The sequence below is a fragment of the Lepisma saccharinum genome, unplaced genomic scaffold, assembly GCF_977018435.1.
Source record: "Lepisma saccharinum unplaced genomic scaffold, izLepSacc3.1 HAP1_SCAFFOLD_43, whole genome shotgun sequence".
NCBI classification, from domain to species: Eukaryota; Metazoa; Arthropoda; class Insecta; order Zygentoma; family Lepismatidae; genus Lepisma; species Lepisma saccharinum.
The window spans coordinates 2,720,410-2,727,944 of record NW_028142903.1 but is presented as its reverse complement, the minus strand read 5'-3'; positions in this window follow the sequence as shown (position 1 = coordinate 2,727,944).

Below are 7,535 nucleotides of genomic sequence, written 5' to 3'. Positions count from 1 at the left end.
CTTAAAAAATTCGTCCAAAATCTTGATGTCTCCAATCTCTTGTTTTGTACGTTCTTTCCACGTGTCTTGACATCCAATGTATCCCTGCAATGTTTGGTGAAGATCTGAGTATGTAGTTTTTGACCTTATATGGAACCTCCTATCTGAAAATTTGAAAATTCTTAAAAGAATTTAACAAAATCTTGATGTCCCCAATCCTATGTTTTGTATGTTTTTTCCACGTGTCTTGACATACAATGTATCCCTGCAGAGTTTGGTGAAGATCTGAGTATGTAGTTTTTGACCTTATCTGGAACCTCCCATCTGAAAATTTGAAAATTCCTAAAAAATCCGTCCAAAATCTTGTTGACCCGAATCTCTTGTTTTGTACGTTTTTTCCACGTGTCTTGACATCCAATGTATCCATGCAAAGTTTGGTGAAGATCTGAGTATGTCGTTTTTGACCTTATCTGGAACCTCCCATCTGAAAATTTGAAAATTCTTAAAAAATTCGTCGAAAATCTTGATGTCTCCAATCTCTTGTTTTGTACGTTTTTTCCACGTGTCTTGACATGCAAAGTATCCCTGCAACGTTTGGTGAAGATCTGAGTATGTAGTTTTTGACCTTATCTGGAACCTCCTATCTGAAAATTTGAAAATTCTTAAAAAATTCGTCCAAAATCTTGATGTCTCCAATCTCTTGTTTTGTACGTTTTTTCAACGTGTCTTGACATCCAATGTATCCCTGCAATGTTTGGTGAAGATCTGAGTATGTAGTTTTTGACCTTATATGGAGCCTCCTATCTGAAAATTTGAAAATTCTTAAAAAATTCGTCCAAAATCTTGATGTCTCCAATCTCTTGTTTTGTACGTTTTTTCCACGTGTCTTGACATCCAATGTATCCCTGCAAAGTTTGGTGAAGATCTGAGTATGTAGTTTTTGACCTTATATGGAACCTCCTATCTGAAAATTTGAAAATTCTTAAAAAATTCGTCCAAAATCTTGATGTCTCCAATCTCTTGTTTTGTACGTTTTTTCCACGTGTCTCGACCTCCAATGGATCCCTGCAAAGTTTGGTGAAGATCTGAGTATGTAGTTTTTGACCTTATATGGAACCTCCTATCTGAAAATTTGAAAATTCTTAAAAAATTCGTCCAAAATCTTGATGTCTCCAATCTCTTGTTTTGTACGTTTTTTCCACGTGTCTTGACATCCAATGTATCCCTGCAAAGTTTGGTGAAGATCTGAGTATGTAGTTTTTGACCTTATCTGGAACCTCCCATCTGAAAATTTGAAAATTCCTAAAAAATCCGTGCAAAATCTTGATGACCCCAATCTCTTGTTTTGTACGTTTTTTCCACGTGTCTTGACATCCAATGTATTCCTGCAATGTTTGGTGAAGATCTGAGTATGTAGTTTTTGACCTTATATGGAACCTCCTATCTGAAAATTTGAAAATTCTTAAAAAATTCGACCAAAATCTTGATGTTCCGAATCCTATGTTTTGTATGTTTTTTCCACGTGTCTTGACATCCAATGTATCCATGCAAAGTTTGGTGAAGATCTGAGTATGTAGTTTTTGACCTTATATTGAACCTCCCATCTGAAAATTTGAAAATTCTTAAAAAATTCGTCCAAAATCTTGATGACCCCAATCTCTTGTTTTGTACGTTTTTTCCACGTGTCTTGACATCCAAAGTATCCCTGCAAAGTTTGGTGAAGATCTGAGTATGTAGTTTTTGACCTTATATGGAACCTCCTTTCTGAAAATTTGAGAATTCTTAAAAAATTCGTCCAAAATCTTGATGTCTCCAATCTCTTGTTTTGTACGTTTTTTCCACGTGTCTTGACATCCAATGTATCCATGCAAAGTTTGGTGAAGATCTGAGTATGTCGTTTTTGACCTTATCTGGAACCTCCCATCTGAAAATTTGAAAATTCTTAAAAAATTCGTCGAAAATCTTGATGTCTCCAATCTTTTGTTTTGTACGTTTTTTCCACGTGTCTTGACATGCAAAGTATCCCTGCAACGTTTGGTGAAGATCTGAGTATGTAGTTTTTGACCTTATCTGGAACCTCCTATCTGAAAATTTGAAAATTCTTAAAAAATTCGTCGAAAATCTTGATGTCTCCAATCTCTTGTTTTGTACGTTTTTTCCACGTGTCTTGATATCCAATGTATCCCTGCAAAGTTTGGTGAAGATCTGAGTATGTCGTTTTTGACCTTATCTGGAACATCCTTTCTGAAAATTTGAAAATTGTTAAAGAAATTCGTCCAAAATCTTGATGTCTCCAATCTCTTTTTTGTACGTTTTTTCCACGTGTCTTGACATCCAATGTATCCCTGCAAAGTTTGGTGAAGATCTGAGTATGTAGTTTTTGACCTTATCTGGAACCTCCCATCTGAAAATCTGAAAATTCTTAAAAAATTCGACCAAAATCTTGATGTCTCCAATCTTTTGTTTTGTACGTTTTTTCCACGTGTCTTGACACATAATGTATCCATGCAAAGTTTGGTGAAGATCTGAGTATGTAGTTTTTGACCTTATATGGAACCTCCTATCTGAAAATTTGAAAATTCTTAAAAAATTCGTCCAAAATCTTGATGTCTCCAATCTCTTGTTTTGTACGTTTTTTCCACGTGTCTTGACATCCAATGTATCCCTGCAAAGTTTGGTGAAGATCTGAGTATGTAGTTTTTGACCTTATCTGGAACCTCCCATCTGAAAATTTGAAAATTCCTAAAAAATCCGTGCAAAATCTTGATGACCCCAATCTCTTGTTTTGTACGTTTTTTCCACGTGTCTTGACATCCAATGTATCCATGCAAAGTTTGGTGAAGATCTGAGTATGTCGTTTTTGACCTTATCTGGAACATCCTTTCTGAAAATTTGAAAATTTTTAAAAAATTCGTCCAAAATCTTGATGTCTCCAATCTCTTTTTTGTACGTTTTTTCCACGTGTCTTGACATCCAATGTATCCCTGCAAAGTTTGGTGAAGATCTGAGTATGTAGTTTTTGACCTTATCTGGAACCTCCCATCTGAAAATTTGAAAATTCTTCAAAAATTCGTCGAAAATCTTGATGTCTCCAATCTCTTGTTTTGTACGTTTTTTCCACGTGTCTTGACATCCAATGTATCCCTGCAATGTTTGGTGGAGATCTGAGTATGTAGTTTTTGACCTTATCTGGGACCTCCTATCAGAAAATTTGAAAATTCTTCAAAAATTCGTCCAAAATCTTGATGTCTCCAATCTCTTGTTTTGTACGTTTTTTCCACGTGTCTCGACCTTCAATGTATCCCTGCAAAGTTTGGTGAAGATCTGAGTATGTCATTTTTGACCTTATCTGGAACATCCTTTCTGAAAATTTGAAAATTCTTAAAAAATTCGTCGAAAATCTTGATGTCTCCAATCTCTTGTTTTGTACGTTTTTTCCACGTGTCTTGACATCCAATGTATCCCTGCAAAGTTTGGTGAAGATCTGAGTATGTAGTTTTTGACCTTATATGGAACCTCCTATCTGAAAATTTGAAAATTCTTAAAAAATTCGTCCAAAATCTTGATGTCTCCAATCTCTTGTTTTGTACGTTTTTTCCACGTGTCTCGACCTCCAATGGATCCCTGCAAAGTTTGGTGAAGATCTGAGTATGTCGTTTTTGACCTTATCTGGAACCTCCCATCTGAAAATTTGAAAATTCTTAAAAAATTCGTCGAAAATCTTGATGTCTCCGATCTCTTGTTTTGTACGTTTTTTCCACGTGTCTTGACATGCAAAGTATTCCTGCAAAGTTTGGTGAAGATCTGAGTATGTAGTTTTTGACCTCATCTGGAACCTCCTATCTGAAAATTTGAAAATTCTTAAAAAATTCGTCCAAAATCTTGATGTCTCCAATCTCTTGTTTTGTACGTTTTTTCCACGTGTCTTGACATCCAATGTATCCCTGCAAAGTTTGGTGAAGATCTGAGTATGTAGTTTTTGACCATATCTGGAACCTCCTATCTGAAAATTTGAAAATTCTTAAAAAATTCGTCCAAAATCTTGATGTCTCCAATCTCTTGTTTTGTACGTTTTTTCCACGTGTCTTGATATCCAATGTATCCCTGCAAAGTTTGGTGAAGATCTGAGTATGTCGTTTTTGACTTTATCTGGAACATCCTTTCTGAAAATTTGAAAATTGTTAAAAAATTCGTCCAAAATCTTGATGTCTCCTATCTCTTGTTTTGTACGTTTTTTCCACGTGTCTTGACATCCAATGTATCCCTGCAAAGTTTGGTGAAGATCTGAGTATGTAGTTTTTGACCTTATCTGGAACCTCCCATCTGAAAATTTGAAAATTCTTAAAAAATTCGACCAAAATCTTGATGTCTCCAATCTCTTGTTTTGTACGTTTTTTCCACGTGTCTTGACACATAATGTATCCATGCAAAGTTTGGTGAAGATCTGAGTATGTAGTTTTTGACCTTATATGGAACCTCCTATCTGAAAATTTGAAAATTCTTAAAAAATTCGTCCAAAATCTTGATGTCTCCAATCTCTTGTTTTGTACGTTTTTTCCACGTGTCTTGACATCCAATGTATCCCTGCAAAGTTTGGTGAAGATCTGAGTGTGTAGTTTTTGACCTTATCTGGAACCTCCCATCTGAAAATTTGAAAATTCCTAAAAAATCCGTCCAAAATCTTGATGACCACAATCTCTTGTTTTGTACGTTTTTTCCACGTGTCTTGACATTCAATGTATCCCTGCAAAGTTTGGTGAAGATCTGAGTATGTAGTTTTTGACCTTATATTGAACCTCCCATCTGAAAATTTGAAAATTCTTAAAAAATTCGTCCAAAATCTTGATGACCCCAATCTCATGTTTTGTACGTTTTTTCCACGTGTCTTGACATCCAAAGTATCCCTGCAAAGTTTGGTGAAGATCTGAGTATGTAGTTTTTGACCTTATATGGAACCTCCTTTCTGAAAATTTGAGAATTCTTAAAAAATTCGTCCAAAATCTTGATGTCTCCAATCTCTTGTTTTGTACGTTTTTTCCACGTGTCTTGACATCCAATGTATCCATGCAAAGTTTGGTGAAGATCTGAGTATGTCGTTTTTGACCTTATCTGGAACCTCCCATCTGAAAATTTGAAAATTCTTAAAAAATCCGTGCAAAATCTTGATGACCCCAATCTCTTGTTTTGTACGTTTTTTCCACGTGTCTTGACATCCAATGTATCCATGCAAAGTTTGGTGAAGATCTGAGTATGTCGTTTTTGACCTTATCTGGAACCTCCCATCTGAAAATTTGAAAATTCTTAAAAAATTCGTCGAAAATCTTGATGTCTCCAATCTCTTGTTTTGTACGTTTTTTCCACGTGTCTTGACATGCAAAGTATCCCTGCAACGTTTGGTGAAGATCTGAGTATGTAGTTTTTGACCTTATCTGGAACCTCCTATCTGAAAATTTGAAAATTCTTCAAAAATTCGTCCAAAATCTTGATGTCTCCAATCTCTTGTTTTGTACGTTTTTTCCACGTGTCTTGACATCCAATGTATCCCTGCAATGTTTGGTGAAGATCTGAGTATGTAGTTTTTGACCTTATATGGAGCCTCCTATCTGAAAATTTGAAAATTCTTAAAAAATTCGTCCAAAATCTTGATGTCTCCAATCTCTTGTTTTGTACGTTCTTTCCACGTGTCTTGACATCCAATGTATCCCTGCAATGTTTGGTGAAGATCTGAGTATGTAGTTTTTGACCTTATATGGAACCTCCTATCTGAAAATTTGAAAATTCTTAAAAGAATTTAACAAAATCTTGATGTCCCCAATCCTATGTTTTGTATGTTTTTTCCACGTGTCTTGACATACAATGTATCCCTGCAGAGTTTGGTGAAGATCTGAGTATGTAGTTTTTGACCTTATCTGGAACCTCCCATCTGAAAATTTGAAAATTCCTAAAAAATCCGTCCAAAATCTTGTTGACCCGAATCTCTTGTTTTGTACGTTTTTTCCACGTGTCTTGACATCCAATGTATCCCTGCAAAGTTTGGTGAAGATCTGAGTATGTAGTTTTTGACCTTATCTGGAACCGCATTTCTGAAAATTTGAAAATTTTTAAAAAAATCGTCCAAAATCTAGATGTCTCCAATCTCTTGTTTTGTACGTTTTTTCCACGTGTCTTGACATCCAATGTATCCCTGCAAAGTTTGGTGAAGATCTGAGTATGTAGTTTTTGACCTTATATGGAACCTCCTATCTGAAAATTTGAAAATTCTTAAAAAATTCGTCCAAAATCTTGATGTCTCCAATCTCTTGTTTTGTACGTTTTTTCCACGTGTCTCGACCTCCAATGGATCCCTGCAAAGTTTGGTGAAGATCTGAGTATGTCGTTTTTGACCTTATCTGGAACCTCCCATCTGAAAATTTGAAAATTCTTAAAAAATTCGTCGAAAATCTTGATGTCTCCGATCTCTTGTTTTGTACGTTTTTTCCACGTGTCTTGACATGCAAAGTATTCCTGCAAAGTTTGGTGAAGATCTGAGTATGTAGTTTTTGACCTCATCTGGAACCTCCTATCTGAAAATTTGAAAATTCTTAAAAAATTCGTCCAAAATCTTGATGTCTCCAATCTCTTGTTTTGTACGTTTTTTCCACGTGTCTTGACATCCAATGTATCCCTGCAAAGTTTGGTGAAGATCTGAGTATGTAGTTTTTGACCTTATCTGGAACCTCCTATCTGAAAATTTGAAAATTCTTAAAAAATTCGACCAAAATCTTGATGTCTCCAATCTCTTGTTTTGTACGTTTTTTCCACGTGTCTTGATATCCATTGTATCCCTGCAAAGTTTGGTGAAGATCTGAGTATGTCGTTTTTGACCTTATCTGGAACATCCTTTCTGAAAATTTGAAAATTGTTAAGAAATTCGTCCAAAATCTTGATGTCTCCAATCTCTTTTTTGTACGTTTTTTCCACGTGTCTTGACATCCAATGTATCCCTGCAAAGTTTGGTGAAGATCTGAGTATGTAGTTTTTGACCTTATCTGGAACCTCCCATCTGAAAATTTGAAAATTCTTAAAAAATTCGACCAAAATCTTGATGTCTCCAATCTTTTGTTTTGTACGTTTTTTCCACGTGTCTTGACACATAATGTATCCATGCAAAGTTTGGTGAAGATCTGAGTATGTAGTTTTTGACCTTATATGGAACCTCTATCTGAAAATTTGAAAATTCTTAAAAAATTCGTCCAAAATCTTGATGTCTCCAATCTCTTGTTTTGTACGTTTTTTCCACGTGTCTTGACATCCAATGTATCCCTGCAAAGTTTGGTGAAGATCTGAGTATGTAGTTTTTGACCTTATCTGGAACCTCCCATCTGAAAATTTGAAAATTCCTAAAAAATCCGTGCAAAATCTTGATGACCCCAATCTCTTGTTTTGTACGTTTTTTCCACGTGTCTTGACATCCAATGTATTCCTGCAATGTTTGGTGAAGATCTGAGTATGTAGTTTTTGACCTTATATGGAACCTCCTATCTGAAAATTTGAAAATTCTTAAAAAATTCGACCAA